This window comes from Salvelinus fontinalis, chromosome 12 (assembly GCF_029448725.1).
Source record: "Salvelinus fontinalis isolate EN_2023a chromosome 12, ASM2944872v1, whole genome shotgun sequence".
Taxonomy (NCBI): domain Eukaryota; kingdom Metazoa; phylum Chordata; class Actinopteri; order Salmoniformes; family Salmonidae; genus Salvelinus; species Salvelinus fontinalis.
Window position 1 is genome coordinate 28,625,205 of NC_074676.1, and position 21,361 is coordinate 28,646,565.

The 21,361-nt window shown below is 42.5% G+C and overlaps 1 pseudogene; it reads left to right on the forward strand.

The window, feature by feature from the left end:
* The first annotated feature begins 341 nt into the window (after positions 1-341).
* LOC129866534 (capping protein, Arp2/3 and myosin-I linker protein 3-like) overlaps positions 342-21,361 on the forward strand; it is a 50,966-nt pseudogene continuing 29,946 nt past the window's right edge.

The window sequence follows — 21,361 nt, forward strand, 5'->3', positions numbered from 1 at the left end:
CTGAGTGGCCTAGTTACTATGTTGCTATGATACAATGTCATCTAATGTGACTGACAGTGAGCATGACCTCACGCTTACATCAGCTATGTACCTAATTATAAACACAGTGGCCATGGTTGGGGGGGGGGGGGGGGGGGGTCTACTAAGCTATATGGAATTGCTTTAAGAAGGTCATACCAAGGATCATTTAGCTATTTGATTTTTAATTGTAAGACCCCTTGAAGTATCAAAAAAGTATACAATGATTATTTGACTTACTGCTAGCCCATACAAATGTGTTGAATAATAGATTCACTACATGGAACCACTCAAGATGTCGTTTGGGTTATCAGACATTAGTCATGGTCTGCAGATATGACAGTAAGAAATTTCAGTTATGCAAAAAAAAAAAAAAAAATCACTCTTTGAACGTTACCTACAGGTAGCCATGTATGGAACGTAAAGTTTTTCGTAAATGTAAATGCTAGCTAACCGTAGCTACCTTAACTTATTTGAAATAATAATAATAATAATTGAAATATCAAGTTATGGAATTCCAGCGCTTCTGATGTTAAATTGCTAGGAAATCCCCACTTTATATCCCCACTTCTCATTATATGGTTCCTTTCAAAACGTCCACTCCTTTTGACACCCCCACTTTTCCTGAGAGATGCACTCCACTGAGAGATGACATACTGTATCTGTTTTTTTTGCACTGGATGCGTCTCAATCCACCCCATCTGCCTGTGACACACTTCCGCATTTTTTTATTATGCTAATTAGATTTCCACGGGGCACTGACATCGACCTTAGGGGGTTAACCTGTTTGAGTCAGTATGCCTTTCCAGTGTTTGTATCAGTGCTTCACTGTTGACCACAGTCTGGTCTCTCCCTGCAGGCAGAAAGCTCCTTCAGCTACTGTATCTAGAGATTTATGCCGTCAGCATTGAGAGCCTCAATCAGGTAAAACAAATGAACTTCTTCTATGTCTGAAGTTACATATATTTTGTAGTATGTCATTCCTTACTTGAATGATTTGAATTCTGTGTTTCTCAGTACTTCATTGACATATTTGAAAGCAGCCATGCAGTCGGATGCGTTTTTCTCTTTATTTTGATTAAATCCACCTCATATGTACAATACAGTATGTCAAGGGAGGGAGTAGTGTTAGTGTGTTACTGGCTGAGCATATCCTTACCACCATGGTTACCTTTGCATGGGTGTTAAAATATTTATGTCCATTTGAAAATGAACAACCCTGATTGGCCATAGGCTAGCTCTGATCACTGCTGATCATGTCAATTATTAGGGTGGTGAATCAGAGAAGCTGGGAACACAAAGCAAATTACCCAACTCAATGTTGTTACATGTGAACAGTCAAACATTCCTAATGTCCTGCAATCCATCACCACCCTTTAACTATCAGTATTGGACCTACCACATAAGGAGATGGTAACTATTATACCAATGGGAGATGAGGGAAAACTTCAGATTTCCATCCACTCATCTGAAGAATTCCCTCTCTCTGCACACCTCTGGTCCCAGTCCGTATGCACAGGACGCAATCAGGGCTCTGAGACTGTGGTGCTTCCTCTTCTGTAGCTCTTCAGAGGTTAACACTGTCCATCCTGGGATGGGAAACATTAGTCACCACCACTGGTTCAGCTCCTCAGGGGGGAGAGAGCATGTGCAGACACTGTCATTCTCTCTCTGGCTGTCGCTTAGTGATACCATGATGACAGTGAGAGTGTAGAACCCCTGGTGAGAATGTGTGATGTGTCGTGGTTTGGTCACACTCACAGGGACAAGGAAGTGAAGGGTCATCTGGAAATATTACTTGACCCTGACACTTGAAAAGGCTGCAGGGCCACAGACATGATTTAAAAACAGAAATGGAGGCTCTGAAATGTTATGAAGCATAGGACTGTGTAGGACAGCAACAGATTTGTGTAAATCTTACTCACCACAACTTTCTACAGGTATTTAGTCACACCAAATGGACAAGCAGAGACAGAGTTCAGAGTTCCTGTGTCTATGTGGCCACTAACGACTATACTATTTTGCCAATCTTTCGGTCCGAATGTGTCTCTGTATGTCTGCATGGTGTCCGTAGTGACAGATAGATTCCTGCGTATGTACTGTTGACCATTCAGGTGGTGATTGAAACGGACAGAGAGACCTACTCTCTCAGTCTGACGTCTGTTGAGGACATCAAGGCTTTGGTCAGTAATGTGACAGCTTCTATGAAGAAGATCATCCCTGATTCATCTCCAGGGTGAGTGTCATGGTAATGTAGTTGAACATTCCCTCCCTCAAGCCTTGTGAGGGTTGTTTGTGATGTACTTATAGCAGAAACCCCTGAGGTCGACCCATTAACCAACTGATTAGGGATCCTTAGTGATCCTCTTCTATCCAAGGAATGGTGGTTTTCTAACTCACTTCTGAATCATATTCCAATCCAATACCAATAATGAAATAGATACCTCATGTAAATATCTGTAATGTCTGAGGGTTTAAAATGTTTGACATCTACATGTGTATGTGTTTCTATCTCCTGCTCTCAGGAAGATCCTGAAAAAAATCCCTCCAGATCTGCAGGAGCGGATGTGGAACCTGGCAACCTGGGTGGAGGAGCAGCTGACTGGAACACTGGGACCATGTTGTCAGTAGAATCAATCACACCACTGCACCAGTGTCACGTCAGTTGTGTGTATCATACTATGTGGACATGGATTTGTACAGTATCTGATCTCTCTGTCATTCCGTGGTTCTCTACACTATAGGAGGCTTCTCAGAGACAAATGCTGCTCTATGTGACTTCAATGAGTTCCCCTGCAGGGAGGTCCAATAGGTCCGTAGGCTACCATCCAACTATGATGACACCACATTAAATGTTTCTGATAAATACATTTGTTCTATAAATATCAACTGATGTCATCATACATCAATAATATTAGTAAATATATTTATTATGTATATTCTTTCAGGATGTTGACATTTACTATGCCCAGAATTGTTTGGAATCTCTCCTTCAACCAATGGTTCACCAAGATCTCCAACAAAGACCTCAAACTGGTAAACCTTTCAGCCACATCCTGATTTGTTTTTCCAAGTCCTGTTAGAGAGCACACTATCTCATGTTATTACACAGCTTGATGCTTCTCTCCCTGAGTTATCTTGCTCTGAGTCTTGCACTCTCTGGTCCTGTCATGGATGTCACATTCATACGTTTTGGCAGTGTGAGCTGAGGATGGGATCTTGTGGATGACCAAACTGTCCGACCTGGTCAACGCTGCAGGGTCTAGCAGGCCTTATCAACAGTCCTCACATGTGCACACAGAGCACTAAGCCCTGGAGGCAGGGTGCCATACTGACTTCATAATCTACCTGCTGTTGTGTTACTGGTACTGTAGTGCTTTTAGACAATCACCTGGCTATGATGGAGGTCAGGGAAATTACCTTCACGATGAGAGAGAATTTGTGTGTAACGGATGTAATGATATTCTTTTGGGTTGTTCCACCAATTCGGTGCCTTTTGATTTCACCAAATTTGTACATTCTGTCATAAAGAGCACATGTTCAATATCATAAAAAACACGTTTTCCCATCTCAAGAAGTTAAATAATAAAATGACTATCGTAAGTGTCAAGTAAAGTAGCGGTTGACCGTAACAGGGTTGACCGTAACATGGTTGACGATATGAAAGGGTTGACAATGTGACAGGGGTAATGGAAGCTTGTTGTTTGTAACAGGGAGTGGCAATTGAACGCAAGCTTAACAGGATTGATGTGTTATTCTCGACCAGCTCAATTTTCCACCACAAAACACCAGAAAATTGCCAAAAAGAGTAGAACCGGCTCACCTGCTCTATGATTCGACTGTTATATGTACAATGTTTTTTTTCAAAAAAATATTTAAAAAGCAATAGGTTCACCATATTAAAACAAGAGTTCAGTTCATGTAAAAGGGTTGATCTGAAAATGAGGGACAGATTGTACCCCCGCACATTCATTCGGTACCGGTGCCCCCTGTATATAGTCTCGTTATTGTTATGTACTGTAATTCTACTGTGTTACTTTTTATTTTTACTTTATTTTATTTGGTAAATATTTTCTCAACTCTAATTCTTGAACGGCACTGTTGGTTAAGGGCTTGTAAGTAAGCATGTGCAGCGCATGTGATTTGATTAATCACTAATCAATGTTTTGGGTTGTCAAAGCAACAAAATAACTAGGGCTTTACAATGATGGTGAAAACTTGGATACACTTTGCGATGAAGTGGGTTGAAATCTTATAAGTGACACAGGGTTGACTGAGGGACATGTCAAAATGCAGAATTTTGGCACTTTAGCAAGCCTTTATTTATATCAAAAATCTGAATAGGCTTTTGAAATTGGTGCACAATTTCTACTTAAAATATCAAAGGAACGCAAAAGACACTGATTTTGTGGAACGACCTTTCTATAGGCTAACGGAATTTCCTAGAAATTAATAAATAGACCGTAGAAAATAGACCGACCATATGACCATAGAAAATTCTGACACCGAAGATTCTCATGGAGATTAGATGGAGATTCTCATGCAGATTAGATGGAGATTCTCATGGAGATTAGATGAAGATTCTCATGGAGATTCTCATGGAGATTCTCATGCAGATTCTCATGCAGATTAGATGGAGATTCTCATGGAGATTAGATGAAGATTCTCATGGAGATTAGATGGAGATTCTCATAGAGATTATCATGGAGATTAGATGAAGATTCTATTAAGATTCTCATGGAGATTAGATGAAGATTCTCATGGAGATTAGATGGAGATTCTCATGCAGATTAGATGGAGATTCTCATGGAGATTAGATGAAGATTCTCATGGAGATTCTCATGGAGATTCTCATGGAGATTCTCATGCAGATTAGATGGAGATTCTCATGGAGATTAGATGAAGATTCTCATGGAGATTAGATGGAGATTCTCATAGAGATTATCATGGAGATTAGATGAAGATTCTATTAAGATTCTCATGGAGATTAGATGAAGATTCTCATGGAGATTAGATGGAGATTCTCATGGAGATTCTCATGGAGATTCAGATGGAGATTAGATGAAGATTCTCATGGAGATTAGATGAAGATTCTCATGGAGATTAGATGAAGATTCTCATGGAGATTAGATGAAGATTCTCATGGAGATTAGATGGAGATTAGATGAAGATTCTCATGGAGATTCGATGGAAATTCTCATGGAAATTAGATGGAGATTCTCATGGAGATTAGATTTGCTGCCAGTTTATGAAGATGGGATGGCTAATGATTCAAAACATAGTAGAGGAATGATTCTTCCCCCTCTGTATCTCTCCCCAGAGCTCCGAAGTCCAGGAGCAGGTTCTCTTCATGATCAACAGATCCTCAACCCTGGAGGAGGTGTGTCTGGAAGGAGGTGGGCTCAATCTGTGAGTAGCCTACTCCATGTGATCCTCCTCACCTTTCTAAAACATCCCTCCCTCCCTAAATCATTCTACCTGGTGTCTGAGGCACTGAGGAAATGGGAAATCTTTGGATGACATTTGATTTATGTGATTGGTTCACTTTATTTTTCATTTTCTAATTTCTGTTCCTCTGTCTCTCTGTCTCTCTCCTAGCCCTTCCTCTTGTTGGAATTTTGCATTGAAGACGGCCTGTGGCCTGCGAGATCACACCTGCTCCGCCATCCACACCATCAACCTTTCAGCCAATTATATAGAGAACAAAGGTGAGCCTTTTCCTATCATAAATAACTTTTGGGGTTTGTTAATGTCCATTGCTGAGGTTCCCAATTCCAACTTGCCTGGACTGGCTCGTGACTACTTATCTGCTCATGTGTGTTACCTGTGTTGCCTGTCGTCGGGTGTGAAAGCTCTCAGTCAGGAACTGGAGAACCCAATGGTCTCACCCAGGTGTCTGTCTCCAGGATTGTTGTCTCTCCCAAACTCTTCTGTCTGCTTCACCCTTTTTGTTCATTTTCCATAAAGAAACTATGTCTTTGTGTTGATACTTATCTTGTGATAGTTTTCACGTAGAGTATTGCATTTCTCTTTCTCATTCCTCTTTCTTGCCCCCTCCATCTCTCCAGGGTTGGCTAATCTGACTCAGGGGTTCTCTCAGAACAAGGACTTCGCCAGCTCTCTGTGTCACCTGGATTTGTCAGGGAATACAGGCAGTCTGGCTACAGAGGAGGCTGTGGTGAGGGTGGGGGCAACACAGGCAGTCTGGCTGCAGAAGAGGCTGTGGTGAGGGTGGGGGCAACACAGGCAGTCTGGCTGCAGAAGAGGCTGTGGTGAGGGTGGGGGCAACACAGGCAGTCTGGCTACAGAGGAGGCTGTGGTGAGGGTGGGGGCAACACAGGCAGTCTGGCTGCAGAAGAGGCTGTGGTGAGGGTGGGGGCAACACAGGCAGTCTGGCTGCAGAAGAGGCTGTGGTGAGGGTGGGGGCAACACAGGCAGTCTGGCTACAGAGGAGGTTGTGGTGAGGGTGGGGGCAACACAGGCAGTCTGGCTACAGAGGAGGCTGTGGTGAGGGTGGGGGCAACACAGGCAGTCTGGCTACAGAGGAGGCTGTGGTGAGGGTGGGGGCAACACAGGCAGTCTGGCTGCAGAAGAGGCTGTGGTGAGGGTGGGGGCAACACAGGCAGTCTGGCTGCAGAAGAGGCTGTGGTGACGGTGTGGGCAACACAGGCAGTCTGGCTACAGAGGAGGCTGTGGTGAGGGTGGGGGCAACACAGGCAGTCTGGCTGTGGTGAGGGTGGGGGCAGTCTGGCTACAGAGGAGGCTGTGGTGAGGGTGGGGGCAACACAGGCAGTCTGGCTACAGAGGAGGCTGTGGTGAGGGTGGGGGCAACACAGGCAGTCTGGCTGCAGAAGAGGCTGTGGTGAGGGTGGGGGCAACACAGGCAGTCTGGCTACAGAGGAGGCTGTGGTGAGGGTGGGGGCAACACAGGCAGTCTGGCTACAGAGGAGGCTGTGGTGAGGGTGGGGGCAACACAGGCAGTCTGGCTGCAGAAGAGGCTGTGGTGAGGGTGGGGGCAACACAGGCAGTCTGGCTGCAGAAGAGGCTGTGGTGAGGGTGGGGGCAACACAGGCAGTCTGGCTGCAGAAGAGGCTGTGGTGAGGGTGGGGGCAACACAGGCAGTCTGGCTGCAGAAGAGGCTGTGGTGAGGGTGGGGGCAACACAGGCAGTCTGGCTGCAGAAGAGGCTGTGGTGAGGGTGGGGGCAACACAGGCAGTCTGGCTGCAGAAGAGGCTGTGGTGAGGGTGGGGGCAACACAGGCAGTCTGGCTGCAGAAGAGGCTGTGGTGAGGGTGGGGGCAACACAGGCAGTCTGGCTGCAGAAGAGGCTGTGGTGAGGGTGGGGGCAACACAGGCAGTCTGGCTACAGAGGAGGCTGTGGTGAGGGTGGGGGCAACACAGGCAGTCTGGCTGCAGAAGAGGCTGTGGTGAGGGTGGGGGCAACACTTGTTTTCAGTTCATGGTTTAGAATTCTTTGCTCCATACACTATCACACTTGAATAAAGGTCTATACTGTAGGTGCTGTTAGTTACAGCTAAATGCATTTTGTGTATAATGTACAGGGTGGATACTATGGAACATTAACTGACTTGGTTATATTCAGTAATGGGTTGTCTATGAAATATTATTTGCTGTAAAGTTAAAGGGAGTTTGTTTTGCCAATGCAGTCCCACGTGTCAGGATATGCATGCAATTTGATACTGATATGACTTAATGATGCAGGAGGAATCTCAATCAGAGTAATATAATTACTCCATAGTACAGTATTGAATTGAGTTGTTCAGTAGATGGTTTTGGCTCTAGAGGGCCATAGCACTAAATAGCTTCATATCTCTTCCTGACAAATGCTGTGTCTAACCTGGACTTGAGTGTCTAAGTTCCTCTCAGGGACAAATGCTGTGTCTAACCTGGACTTGAGTGTTTAAGTTCCTCTCAGGGACAAATGCTGTGTCTAACCTGGACTTGAGTGTTTAAGTTCCTCTCAGGGACAAATGCTGTGTCTAACCTGGACTTGAGTGTTTAAGTTCCTCTCAGGGACAAATGCTGTGTCTAACCTGGACTTGAGTGTTTAAGTTCCTCTCAGGGACAAATGCTGTGTCTAACCTGGACTTGAGTGTTTAAGTTCCTCTCAGGGACAAATGCTGTGTCTAACCTGGACTTGAGTGTTTAAGTTCCTCTCAGGGACAAATGCTGTGTCTAACCTGGACTTGAGTGGAAATGACTGCCCTCTGGATGCTGTAAGTGACCTTTAACGTTTTACTTCTGGTCATGACAATAAACATAATCAGTCTCTGTAATCTTTGTTCATTTGAAAATGAATAGCCTGATATGCATGTTTTTGCCAATGTGAAATAAAGCACTTTACATCCCCAACTTCTTCTCCCCCTAGCTGTTTGTATCTCTGTCAGCAGTCTTCTGCTCCAATCTGGCTCACCTCAACCTGTCCAGGGACCCCTTCTCACACAGGTGAGAACCCTGCTTTCCATTATATATCTTGACCGGTGTTGTCAGACCCATCCGCTAACCTCACTCTGTCCCCATGAAGTTGAGGGAGGTGACAAGGACTGTAATGGAGTTGTTCAATAAGAGCTCTGAGCTGTGGGACTGGCAGGAACCAGACTACACCCAGAGTGGCTCTAAGGTGAAGACTGATGGAATGCCATACCAGGAAATGTCTACGTGATACATGTCAAACAGAATGTGAAGCCTACTTATAGCACTGGATGATAGTGTATAATACTGCATGTGTTTGCATTTTGATTTACACATGTATACTGCTGTTTGATACACATATTTTATCTCTTTTATGCAGATTGTTGTTGCAGGGTCTAGCCAGAAGTAAGTACTCATCTGTGTGGGCTGGAGCTAGACCTGAGCGGCTGTGAGGTAGACACACACACACACACACACACACACACACACACACACACACACACACACACACACACACACACACACACACACACACACACACACACACACACACACACACACACACACACACACACACACACACACACACACACACACACACACACACACACACACACACACACACACACACACACACACACACACACACACACACACACACACACACACACACACACACACACACACACACACACACACACACACACACACACACACACACACACACACACACACACACACACACACACACACACACACACACACACACACACACACACACACACACACACACACACACACACACACACACACACACACACACACACACACACACACACACACACACACACACACACACACACACACACACACACACACACACACACACACACACACACACACACACACACACACACACACACACACACACACACACACACACACACTATATGTTTGCATTTTCGGCATTGACTAGGAACATTGCCCTGTGTAGGGTGCCATCTTTCGGATGGGACGTTAAACAGGTGTCCTGACTCTCTGTGGTCACTAAAGATCCCATAGAATTTATCATAAGAGTAGGGGTGTTAACCCCGGTGTCCTGGCTAAATTCCCAATCTGGCCCTCATACCATCACTTACTTACTTACTTTATTGTCCCCATGGGGAAATTTTGTTGCAGTGTCATGTGCACATTTAAAGTGGCGTTAAATGCAAAACAAGATTGACAATACAACTTTCAATTACAGTCACGCACCAATAAAAAATAAATAATAATAATAGTAAGAAATAAAACATTTAAAACATTTAAAAAAAATTAAAATACAAAAAAATTTAAAATTTAGACAAAGAAAAAAAAGAAAGAAGAAAAGACTAACCTGCTGGCCTTACGGGGTCAATGGGAACATTTGCCCGAGCTATTTAAGAGGGATATCACACCTGGCACAGGTGTGATCATGGCCACCTAATCATCCCCAGCTTCCTATTGGCTCATTCATCCCCCCGCCTCTCCCCTGTAACTATTCCCCAGGTTGTTGCTGTAAATGAGAATGTGTTCTCAGTCATTTTACCTGGTAAAATCAAAAATTCTAATTAATAGACACATCTCACTTTTTTTTTAATCAGTGAGCTGAGCCAGGTTTTGGCTGGTTGATAATCATATGTATGATAATGTATGCACTCACTACTTACTGTAAGTCGCTCTGGATAAGAGCGTCTGCTAAATGGCTCAAATGTAATGTGTAGTATGTGTCCAGCTGAGGTCTGCTGGAGCCCAGGTGATTCAGGAGCACATCTTTGAAGCCAAGGCCATCAGCATTCTGGACCTCTCTGACAATGGTACGATACCAAACCCACCCCTTCTATCTATCTATCTATCTATCTATCTATCTATCTATCTATCTATCTATATCTATATCTATATCTATATCAATTCAATTCAAGGGGCTTTATTGGCATGGGAAACATGTGTTAACATTGCCAAAGCAAATTTGGTAGACAATACACAAAAGTGAAACAAACAAAACGAATTAACAGTAAACATTACACATACAGAAGTTTCAAAACAATAAAGACATTACGAGTGTCATATTAAATATATACAGTGTTGTAACAATGTACAAATGGTTAAAGCACACAAGTTAAAATAAGTAAGCATAAATATGGGTTGTATTTACAATGGTGTTTGTTTTTCACTGGTTGCCCTTTTCTTGTGGCAACAGGTCACAAATCTTGCTGCTGTGATGGCACACTGTGGAATTTCACCCAGTAGATATGGGAGTTTATCAAAATTGGATTTGTTTTCGAATTCTTTGTGGATCTGTGTGATCTGAGGGAAATATGTGTCTCTAATATGGTCATACATTGGGCAGGAGGTTAGGAAGTGCAGCTCGGTTTCCACCTCATTTTGTGGGCAGTGTGCACATAGCCTGTCTTCTCTTGAGAGCCATGTCTGCCTACGGCGGCCTTTCTCAATAGCAAGGCTATGCTCACTGAGTCTGTACATAGTCAAAGCTTTCCTTAAGTTTGGGTCAGTCACAGTGGTCAGGTATTCTGCCACTGTGTACTCTCTGTTTAGGGCCAAATAGCATTCTAGTTTGCTCTGTTTTTTTGTTAATTCTTTCCAATGTGTCAAGTAATTATCTTTTTGTTTTCTCATGATTTGGTTGGGTCTAATTGTGCTGTTGTCCTGGGGCTTTGTGGGGTGTGTTTGTGTTTGTGAACAGAGCCCTAGGACCAGTTTGCTTAGGGGACTCTTCTCCAGGTTCATCTCTCTGTAGGTGATGGCTTTGTTATGGAAGGTTTGGGAATCGCTTCCTTTTAGGTGGTTGTAGAATTTAACGGCTCTTTTCTGGATTTTGATAATTAGTGGGTATCGGCCTAATTCTGCTCTGCATGCATTATTTGGTGTTCTGCGTTTGCAGAATTCTGCATGCAGAGTCTCAATTTGGTGTTTGCCCCATTTTGTGAAATCTTGGTTGGTGAGCGGACCCCAGACCTCACAACCATAAAGGGCAATGGGCTCTATGACTGATTCAAGTATTTTTAGCCAGATCCTAATTGGTATGTTGAAATTTATGTTCCTTTTGATGGCATAGAATGCCCTTCTTGCCTTGTCTCTCAGATCGTTCACAGCTTTGTGGAAGTTACCTGTGGTGCTGATGTTTAGGCCGAGGTATGTATAGTTTTTTGTGTGCTCTAGGGCAACGGTGTCTAGATGGAATTTGTGGTCCTGGCGACTGGACCTTTTTTGGAACACCATTATTTTGGTCTTACTGAGATTTACTGTCAGGGCCCAGGTCTGACAGAATCTGTGCAGAAGATCTAGGTGCTGCTGTAGTCCCTCCTTGGTTGGTGACAGAAGTACCAGATCATCAGCAAACAGTAGACATTTGACTTCGGATTCTAGTAGGGTGAGACCGGGTGCTGCAGACTGTTCTAGTGCCCGCGCCAATTCGTTGATATATATGTTGAAGAGGGTGGGGCTTAAGCTGCATCCCTGTCTCACCCCACGACCCTGTGTGAAGAAATGTGTGTGTTTTTTGCCAATTTTAACCGCACACTTGTTGTTTGTGTACATGGATTTTATAATGTCGTATGTTTTACCCCCAACACCACTTTCCATCAATTTGTATAGCAGACCCTCATGCCAAATTGAGTCGAAGGCTTTTTTGAAATCAACAAAGCATGAGAAGACTTTGCCTTTGTTTTGGTTTGTTTGGTTGTCAATTAGGGTGTGTAGGGTGAATACATGGTCTGTTGTACGGTAATTTGGTAAAAAGCCAATTTGACATTTGCTCAGTACATTGTGTTCATTGAGGAAATGTACGAGTCTGCTGTTAATGATAATGCAGAGTATTTTCCCAAGGTTACTGTTGACGCATATTCCACGGTAGTTATTGGGGTCAAATTTGTCTCCACTTTTGTGGATTGGGGTGATCAGTCCTTGGTTCCAAATATTGGGGAAGATGCCAGAGCTAAGGACGATGTTAAAGAGTTTTAGTATAGCCAATTGGAATTTGTTGTCTGTATATTTGATCATTTCATTAAGGATACCATCAACACCACAGGCCTTTTTGGGTTGGAGGGTTTTTATTTTGTCCTGCAACTCATTCAAGGTAATTGGAGAATCCAGTGGGTTCTGGTAGTTTTTAATAGTTGATTCTAGTATTTGTATTTGATCATGTATATGTTTTTGCTCTTTATTCTTTGTTATAGAGCCAAAAAGATTGGAGAAGTGGTTTACCCATACATCTCCATTTTGGATAGATAATTCTTCGTGTTGTTGTTTGTTTAGTGTTTTCCAATTTTCCCAGAATTGGTTAGAGTCTATGGATTCTTCAATTATCTATCTATCTATCTATCTATCTATCGAGAGAGAGAGAGAGAGAGAGAGAGAGAGAGAGAGAGAGAGAGAGAGAGAGAGAGAGAGAGAGAGAGAGAGAGAGAGAGAGAGAGAGAGAGAGAGAGAGAGAGAGAGAGAGAGAGAGAGAGAGAGAGAGAGAGAGAGAGAGAGAGGAGAGAGAGAGAGAGAGAGAGAGAGAGAGAGAGAGAGAGAGAGAGAGAGAGAGAGAGAGAGAGAGAGAGAGAGAGAGAGAGAGAGAGAGGTGTGTTAGATGGAGAGAGCACAGACAGGGGTGGTGCCTGTGGGCTAGGTGGTGCCAACCAGCAGGTGATAAATCACCATTCAGATCACTTAACAGAGAGGGAGACACCAATTATTCTCAGTGTGTTCCTTGTGTTCCTGCTCTCTAGTACAATGAGGAGAGCTCAAGAATCAGCCCAACCTCACCATGGATGAGGGGTGGTGGTTAGATTGGCTGTTCTGGGAACTGTCCAGGGAGTCTCCATAGGGGGCCATTGGGCGCATCAATAAGAGAAAGAAAACTCCATTTGAATAGAGTATTTTCCATATATTTCTATCTAGGAATGTCAGAGGGCAACCGAATGCTGAGGAAATGTATATTCAGGGGATAAGAAAACAGTTGTTTTTCGATGAATAACCCTTTTTCCGCATTATTATAACTTACCATTATTTTTGGATCTACCAATAGAAAATGAAAAATATGTTTTCTCTTCTCCTACTATGACCTCTCTCAACCCATGTTCTGGAAATACAGCAGAGCCAATAAAATGCTTGACTGCTGACAGGACCTCAAATCAGGCCATGTTATTTCTGGAGCAGGTAGACAAGTGCAGGCAAGGTTCCCAGCTTCCCACAGACAATCCTCCATGCAGCACTGAGCAGCAAGGCCAGACACGTCAGTGTCAGTCAGAATAGATACAGCACTGCTGGGACACTGATACTCCAGCATCCAGCACCTGCCTGTCTGCCAACCCACTTCCTCGTCCCTCACTTCTGGGGATCGTACAATTGACGTCACACTGACTGGAACCAAGACGATGGCTCCCTACTTTCTTCTACACCAGCCAGTGGCTCATATATAGAGACCATTCGTTTTCATGGGTAATGCAACTGTCAAAAAGCTCCAGGGAATCCTAATTTGTGTATTTATGACAAAATAGGCTCAACATGAATTGAGCTGACTTGAAAAGATAGCTTTCTCAAATCATACAGAAAGACAGAAAGTCCACTCTTCCACAGAGAGAGTAACTAATTTACATCTATCTATCCTCAGGTTTTGAGAGGGACATGGTAACCATGGTGCTGTCCATCAGTCGCAGGCACTCCATCCGCGATCTGGCTTTGGGACTCAACTTTGTCAAGTCCAGGTGAATAGATTGTTCTGTCACGCCCACTGTGTTTTCTATCCATCTATCTACTGTATATCCATCAACTGTCCCCTTCTCTCTCTGCCCGCTCTCTCTCCACAGAGCTCTAATAACAAACATCCTACAGCGTATTGTCCAGTTCATGCAGGAGGAGGAATGTGTGAGTGTTCCATCTTGTCCTTTGAGTGACAAACTCACTTATTTACATTCTTTCATATGTCATATCTCAAACACTTAACTTTCCTGTGTACCATGTATAATTATAATCATTTGGGGGGTGCTTATATTTGTCCTGTTCCACACGTGTGTAATGGAAATGTTGTTGTTGCATATCCCAACTCCTCCTGAGACACCCTCAGGGAGTGGGATTACGGCCAGGGTCGCCATTGTACAGCGCCCCTAGAGCAATTAGGGTTAAGTGTCTTGATCAAGGGCACGGCGACAGATACATTATTTTACCTTGTCGGCTCCGGTATTCGAACCAGCAACCTTTCTGTTACTGACCAAACATCAAGGCTACCTGCCGCACCATCTACCTGTTATAAACCTGTTCTAACAACCTGTCGTAAACAACCATTGACTTAAACATCAGCTTAACTCTGCAAAGGCCTCACTTACATCACATTCATCTCCTAGCCTCTGACAACAACAATATATCCCAGTCTCCTTTACCCTCTCCTCAGTAAATATCCCTGCTCCTCTTATATTTTGACCCTGGCTTTACCACTGCCCCGGCCTCGTCTCTAGTGGTGTCCCATTCCCTGTAATAGTTGGAGGCTGTGTGGAGGCACAGTCCTCAGGGACGTCCCCCTGTGTGAAAGCAAGACTTTTAATTACCCAGAATCCTTCTCCAGCGAGACGCGGCCTGCCTCAGTAATTACACACTGAGCAGCTTAAACTCTTACAGTATACAATGCTCAGTAAAACAGGCAGCCATTTTCTCTCAGAGTATCAATGAGCCCTCTTATATCTGAGATTGAGATGTCAGGGTGAAGTTCATGTAAACCAACTGAAGTTCTTTCAGGCCTAGGCTCTGGGCTCTTATTGGATGGAGCTCTGGCTCAGATCAAATCTTATTAGTCACATGCGCCGAATACAGTGAAATGCTTACTTACGAGCTCCTAACCCACAATGCAGATAAGAATAAGAGATAAAAGTAACAAGTAATTAAAGAGCAGCAGTGAAATAACAACAGCGAGACTATATACAGGGGGGTACCGATACAGGGTCAATGTGCGGGGGCACCGGTTAGTTGAGGTAGTATGTACAGTACATGTAGGTATAGTTATTAAAGTGACTATGCATAGATGACAACAGAGAGAACCAGTGGTGTAAAGAGGGGGGGTGGGGGGGGGTACTGCAAATAGCCTGGGCATGTCTCGGCCGTTGTAAGAAGGAGACCAAGGTGCAGCGTGGTATACGTACATTCTTCTTTATTTAAGAATGAACACTGAACAAACGAACAAAATAACAAAACGAAGTGTGAAGCTAATATTAGTAGTGCATACAGGCAACTAAACATAGAACAAGAACCCACAAACAAAGGGAAAATGGCTACCTAAATATGATCCCCAATCAGAGACAACGATAAACAGCTGCCTCTGATTGGGAACCATATCAGGCCACCATAGACATACAAATCACCTAGACATACAAAAAACCCTAGACAATACAAAAACTAACGTACCCACCCTAGTCACACCCTGGCCTAACCAAAATATAAAGAAAACAGAGATATCTCCGGTCAGGGCGTGACAGGGCAGCCATTTGACTAGATGTTCAGGAGTCTTATGGTTTGGGGGTAGAAGCTGTTTAGAAGCCTCTTGGACCTAGACTTGGCACTCCGGTATCGCTTGCCGTGCGGTAGGAAAGAGAACAGTCTATGTCTAGGGTAGCTGGAGTCTTTGACAATTTTTAGGGCCTTTTTTTGACACTGTCTGGTATAGAGGTCCTGGATAGCAGGAAGCTTGGCCCCAGTGATTTACTGGGCCGTACGGTCGGAGGCCGAGCAGTTGCCATAACAGGCAGTGATGCAACCAGTCCAGCTGTAGAATATTTTGAGGATCTGAGCCATGGGTCCTTTCAGATGGCATGGGTCCTTTCAGTCTCCTGAGGGGGAATAGGTTTTGTCGTACCCTCTTCACAACTGTCTTGGTGTGCTTGGACCATGATAGTTTGTTGGTGATGTGGACACCAAGGAACTTGAAGCTCTCAACCTGCTCCACTGCAGCCCCTTTGGTGAGATCGGTGGTGTGCGTCTGCATATGTGCGTGCACACAGCCCCGGGAGTCTGTCAGTGTGTGATTCCAAGCTGAAGACAAGTACCACCATCCTCATCAACAGCCTGAGCTGCAATGCCACCAGCGGCCACAATGACATCAGCGGCAACTGTATCAAAGACACTAGAGCCAAATTTCTGGCCAAGGCCTTACTCATCAACACTAAGCTTAGGTAACCGAGTCATAATCCAATCAAACCTACACCCAACACACCTATCTCATCATATTTGTATTTTATTTTTTATTTAATCTTTATTTAACTAGGCAAGTCAGTTAATTAAGAACAAATTCTTAGTTAGAATGATGGCCTAGGAACAGTGGGTTAACTGCCTTGTTCAGGGGCAGAACGACAGATTTTGACCTTGTTAGCTCAGGGTTTCAATCTAGCAACCTTTCGGTTACTGGCCCAACGCTCTAACCACTATCATAGCCATAACACTACGTAACTCACAAACTAAGCAACAATAACCTGACCTGCCATAGCCCTATCCATGTCTCTACAGGACCCTGGTCTGGGACAGAAACAATGTGACAGCCAATGGGTTTCTGGATGTGGCAAATGTTCTAGAGAAGTGAATCATGGACAGGGAAGGTCTCAGTGCATCAAACAGAACAATATTTCCTAAAACATAATATTACCCTTCCTTTCCTGGCTTTCATGTTTGTTTAGTCATGAACTTCACTGTCGTAGCAGTCCTGAGGAGACAGAAGTTTAGATTGGGCTGTCCATGAGATGCCTGACTAAAAACGAACATTCAAAACTCCATCTCTCACCCTGGTAATAAACATCTTTGTCCACTATCGGCATATCTATTTATTATTGCCATCGAAATGTTAGCTGTTAAAATTAGATCAAACATTAATATTAAGGGATTAGAAATCCAGGGCCTAAAAACTAAGGTGTCATTGTACGCTGATGATTCATGTTTTCTTTTAAAACCACAACTAGAATCTCTCCACGGCCTCTTAGAGGATCTAGATACATTTGCTATCCTCTCTGGATTAAAACCAAATTATGATAAATGTACCATATTACGTATTGGATCACTAAAAAATACACATTTTACATTGCCATGTAGTTTACCAATTAAATGGTCTGACGGTGATGTGGACATACTCGTTATACAAATCCCAAAAGAAAGAAATGATCTCACTCCAATAAATTTTTATAGAAAGTTAGCAAAAATAGATAAGATTTTGCTACCATGGAAAGGAAAATACCTGTCTATTTGTGGGAAAATCACCCTGATTAACTCTTTAATCATATCACAGTTTACCTATTTGCTTATGGTTTTGCCTACACCTAGTGACCTGCTTTTTAAATTATATGAACAAAAAATATTCAATTTTATTTGGAACGGCAAGCCAGATAAAATTAAAAGGGCCTATTTATATAACGAATATGAATTCGGAGGGCAGAAATTATTAAATATTAAAGCATTAGACCTCTCACTAAGGGCATCAGTCATACAAAAGTTATACTTAAATCCAAACTGGTTCTCTAGTAGATTGGTACGAATGTCTCATCCTATGTTCAAGAAGGGCCTTTTTCCCTTTATACAGATTACACCTGCTTACTTTCGGTTGCTCGAAAAGGAAATAATCTCCAAAATATCTTTATTTTTTAAACAAGCCTTAGAAAGTTGGTTGCAATTTCAGTTTAATCCACCTGAAAGGACGGAACAAATAGTACAACAAATCTTGTGGTTAAATTCAAATATAGTAATTGATAAAAAAAACTGTATTTATCGAAGAAATGTTTAAAAAAGGTATAATTTTTGTGAATGATATCATATATAGGACTGGTGGAGTAATGTCACACATGCAGCTAACACAGACATATAGAAATGTCTGCTCTACCCAAAATTACAACCAATTAATTGCAGCATTACCACAAAAATGGAAGAGGCAGGTGGAAGGGGATAAAAGTAAGGAACTTGTATGTCGGCCTTATATTAAAGAACATAAATGGTTAAAGAAAAGTGTGATAAATAAAAACATATACCAATTTCATTTAAGGACCAAAAAACTTACAGCTGTGCCATATAAATTGCAAAATAGTTGGGAAGAGATTTTCGATGTACCCATTCCATGGCACATGGTTTATGAATTGATACGCAAAACAACGCCGGATTCAAAACTTCGAATTTTTCAATTTAAATTATTGTACAAAATTCTTGCAACTAATAGAATGTTATATATATGGGGGATACAATCTTCTCAGCTCTGTAGATTCTGCTGTGAGGAGGCAGAGTCATTAGACCATTTATTTTGGTATTGTCCGCATGTTGCTCGTTTTTGGTCACAGGTCCAGGAATGGTTGAAGAATTGCAACATTTGCGTAGAACTAACGCTACAGATAGCAATACTGGGGGATTTGAAAAGCCATAGTCAATCAATCAATAATATAATAATTATTTTAGCAAAAATGTTTATTTTTAATTTACAATCCGTGGAAGCTATGAGAATAGGAAGATTCAAATCTTTTGTGAAGCATCACAGCACAGTTGAAAAATATATGGCAAATAAAAATCTGAAATGGATGATGTTGGAAGATAGATGGGAAAGGTTGAGTGGAGCTGAAGGGTGGGACTAATAACAAGATAAACAATGTAGGGCATACGGGATCTGTGAAATGTGTATAGGTGCGGAGCTATTGTGAAATAGCACAGTTACAAGTGGAAATCAAACTGGATGGACAACAGAAATAGAGGAAGGACTAAGAACAAACAAGAGAGAACTATTATAAAGTAGACTGTGTCTGTAAAATGTGTATAAGATGTATAAATTGAAGGTAAAAACAGAAATGTTTATCAGTTTACTCCAATTGGGGGATCGGTGGTAGGGTTTGCAGGTAATAATAATAAAGGTATACTCTTTTAAAAAAGTATGTATGTCTATGTAGGTATGTGTATGTATATATGTGTATATGTATGCATACGTGAATAGATATATATACTTACCCCCCCCCCCAAAAAAAAAAAAAAATAATAAAAATAATAATAATAATAATAATAAATAAATAAACATCTTTGGCTGTTGTGTGTCCAGATCCAGAACTGTCTTCTCAGGAACAACCAGACACAGTCAGGAGGCCCAGATACTATACCTGCAACAGGGCCTGAAAACTGTATGCTCTCTGAACATGTGGGTCAGGCTCAGTCAGTCATAGGAGGCAACAGAAATACAGTTGAGGTCGGAAGTTTACATACGCTAAGGTTGGAGTCATTAAAACTCGTTTTTCAACCACTCCACAAATTTCTTGTAAACAAACTATAGTTTTGACAAGTCGGTTAGGACATCTACTTTGTGACACGTCGTTTTCCCAAAAATTGTTTACTGATTATTTCACTTATAATTCACTGTATCACAATTCCAGTGGGTCAGAAGTTTACATACACTAAGTTGACTGTGCCTTTAAACAGCTTGGAAAATTCCAGGAAATAATATCATGGCTTTAGAAGCTTCTGATAGGCTAATTGACATCATTTGAGTCAATTGAAGGTGCAACTGTGGATGTATTTCAAGGCCTACCTTCAAACTCAGTGCCTCTTTGCTTGACATCATGGGAAAATCAAAAGAAATCAGTCAAGACAAAAAATTGTAGACCTCCACAAGTCTGGTTCATCCATGGAAGCAATTTCCAAGAAGGTACCACGTTCATCTGTACAAACAATAGTACGCAAGTAGAAACACCATGGGACCACACAGCTGCTCAGGAAGGAGATGCGTTCTGTCTCCTAGAGATGAACGCACTTTGGTGCGAAAAGCGCAAATCAATCCCAGAACAACAGCAAAGGACCTTGTGAAGATGCTGGAGGAAACAGGTACAAAGTATCTATATCCACAGTAAAACAAGTCCTATATCGACATAACCTGAAAGGCCACTCAGCAAGGAAGAAGCCACTGCTCCAAACCCGCCATATAAAAGCCAGACTACGGGTTGCAACTGCACATGGGGACAAAGATCGTACTTTTTGGAGAAATGTCTTCTGGTCTGATATAACAAAAATAGAACTGTTTGGGCATAATGACAATTGTTAAATTTGGAGGAAAAATGGGGAGGCTTGCAAGCCAAAGAATACCATCCCAACTGTGAAGCACGGGGGTGGCAGCATCATGTTGTGGGGGTGCTTTGTGGACAAAACTGAAAGAGCATGTGCGAGCAAGGAGGCCTGCAAACCTGACTCAGTTACACCAGCTCTGTCAGGAGGAATGGGCCAAAATTCACCCAACTTATTGTGGGAAGCTTGTGGAAGGCTACCCCAAAACGTTTGACCCAAGTTAAACAATTTAAAGGCAATGCTACCAAATACTAAGTGTATGTAGACTTCTGAAATAAATAAAAGCTGAAATAAATCATGCTCTCTACTATTATTCTGACATTTCACATTCTTAAAATAAAGTGGTGATCCTAACCGACCTAAAACAGGGATTTTTACTAGGATTAAATGTCAGGAAGTTGTATGTAAACTTCCGACTTTATGTATGTATATAATCTGTATGTATGATGATCTGTTCCTTTCCCATATTCCTTACTTTCTGGTACATTTGCCTCTGACAGGTGATATATTGTAAATTGCTGTTTATATCTTTATTATTTGTATTGCATTTTACCCTCTAAGTATGATTCAATTGTTTTTATATATCCTTAGAGATTGAAAGTAGTGTTAGGTTCAAGCTCTTTGTGTATGAGAAGTGTAATTATTTAGTGGACTGTAGGAATGTGTACTCCCAATGAGTCAAGGCCTCTCCTGACTGATAAGAAGTCTTGTGATATGGACAGAGAAATCCTGGGTGATGGAAAAGTACTGTAGTACATCTTTTTGTAAGGGAGGGGGTGAGAGCTAAGGGTGGAAGTACACACTGCGCTGTATTGAATGTATGTATTCAGCTGTTACAT